This window comes from Gallus gallus, chromosome 1 (assembly GCF_016699485.2).
Source record: "Gallus gallus isolate bGalGal1 chromosome 1, bGalGal1.mat.broiler.GRCg7b, whole genome shotgun sequence".
Classification (NCBI taxonomy): Eukaryota; Metazoa; Chordata; class Aves; order Galliformes; family Phasianidae; genus Gallus; species Gallus gallus.
This window is the reverse complement of record NC_052532.1, coordinates 20,863,819-20,866,136: the sequence shown is the minus strand read 5'-3', so window position 1 is coordinate 20,866,136 and position 2,318 is coordinate 20,863,819. Positions and strand designations below refer to the sequence as shown.

Genomic DNA, 2,318 nt, shown 5'->3' with positions numbered 1-2,318 from the left:
GTATTATGCTCCTTAAAAGAAATTATTATAATTGTCACAGTACAAATAATGTAACAGATTAGTTTCTTTTTATAATCAGCAGTTCATAGTGATGATTGGGTGTGCTGCTTTATAAGTTTACCTGAAATGGGCACACACATCTGAAAAGTAAGCAGGATTTTAAGGGCCTCATAACTCTATATGCATTCAGATCGTTTTTTAAACTGCATTAATACTTTATGTAATTCTTTGCACAGTGCTCCTCTGGGATTTATAGAGACAGTAATTACATGGTAAACATATACTCATTATTGGAATCACTTGTTGCAGCTTAACAGTGTCCATGCAGATTTGTCACCTCAGTCTAGGGGATTATGTGAACCTAATTTTTAGGTTCTTAGTCTGCCACCCAACACAATTGCTAAGCTCTGCTGTGGAAACAAAGGATAGGTTGAGTAATCTGTACGGGTAAACTGTCTCTATTAAACAGACGACAGGTGCTAGGAGATATTGATGAAGCTGTCTGAAGAGTTTGTGATGGGCTTTTCCTAGATTATTTAAGACTTTTTTCCCTTCTGTGGTCTTGAAACAAGCCTTCTATAAATCTGACTTCTGATGATTCTCTTGAGTGCTCTGTGATTTTTCATATCGTGAAATGTGGTGAAAATCATTTTCTATTCACTTTCTCTGGAGTACTTACAATTTGTTTGACCTTGATCATATCCTTCTGCATCTCCTTTGCAGCCCTGCATGCTAGGCTATATAGTCTTGTATCTAAAAGTCTGTTGATGTAAATCGTGCTGCACTTGTTGCAAATTTTCTTTCTCTACAGCTTTTTTTCAGGACATGGAATATACTTTGTGTAGTCAAATCTAGCTGAATATTTTGAGGAGAAGCAAGGTAATTATTTAGTCTCCAGTAAGTTCGTGTTTGAAGTAGTAAATCCTGAGGCCTCTCTCTCCAACTCTGCCTTTGTCTTCTGCAAATTTGCATCAGCCAAGTTGTTTTGGTGTAAATCTGAGTGAGGAAGCACTCCCTTTCATGTTATCCTAATCCCATTTCCAATTGATTGCTAAGCCAAGATGTAAGAAATGCTCTTTCCAAGGCACTTTAAAGGGACAACTCTCAGAGGTGGAGTTAGACTGCTGTAACTACACCGAGGGGCAGATTTTTTGCTTCCTATTCTCTCATCTGTTTAATGTGAGGATTCAGGAATAGTAATCAAGGCTAGAAAGAAGTGTGGGGCAGTTGTACAAGTGTGTAACAGGCACATACTTCTTTAGCCTGCATGCAAAACTCCAGATTCTGAAAATGGGTTTGTCCCTCATTTGGAAAAATTGATTCATTGTGGCTCATTCAGGGAGCGCTTACATTTTTGTGAATACAGTATGCCTCAGTATTGTGAAACAGTAGAAATAATTTCAAATAATACTTGGATTAAGGTTGTGTAATCCTTTCATTTGATTAATGAGCTTTCTAAATTAGGAAGGTATCTACAGATATTCTTAAGGTGATTTTGATGTATTTCTGACTTGGAAAAAAAGGACTTGAATTTAAAACTGTTGTTCACACCTTCCCGTGGATTTATTTTGGCTAACATAAGAACAAAGATAGAATGTTCCTGTGTTTTAACATTGCTATTGTTAACGAGCTGAGAAAAATCTGCGTACAGATCGGGAAGTGGCATTAAGGAATGCCTAAGTTAATTATTGTGATCATTAAGGCGTTTGCTAGTTGGACCCCGAAAGGTCCTTTGCAGTTCTTGTAGATTTACCAACCATAGCTCTTCTGAAATTTCACATTTGCTTGGTAACAAAGACTGAGAAAAACCCTACTGTCAGGCAACTCAGAACAATGAAAATCTCATCCTGAGAGAAGTGATATTTCATTACTTACTGCCTAGATAAGCTTGTAAAACAAATTTAATTACATGCAACAGACAGGCTGCTGACCTCCACTTAAAATCCCATGTACACAGAGTGACCCATGGGTCTGACCTGAGACTGCAAGAAAAAAATGGCCTAAGTTGCCTCTTGTATGCCAGCAAAGAGCTGCTGCGCTTTGTGCTCTCCCTGGGGGAACAAATGAATTTACTGCTTGCCCCACGGTCCTGACAGAGAAACCAAAAGAGAAATTCAACCAAGGTAGAAGTTGAGATGAGTCAAATTGCTTCTGACCACAAGAATACCGATTTCAAGGCATCGGTTGAACAAATAATGCTGTTCTTGATCTGCCAGTTCTTATATTCACATATCCCCCTAAATGTTAATTACTTGTGACTTTGTTTTCATATCGTTGCGTAACAAGAAGCCTTCTGTTGAATTACGGTGATGAAGATG

At 38.0% G+C, this 2,318-nt stretch overlaps 1 protein-coding gene across 27 annotated transcripts in view; it reads left to right on the top strand.

Moving 5' to 3' along the window:
• The window catches only part of PLXNB2 (plexin B2), a 251,026-nt gene that overhangs the window by 59,583 nt on the left and 189,125 nt on the right, over nt 1–2,318 (top strand). The window lies entirely within an intron of this gene.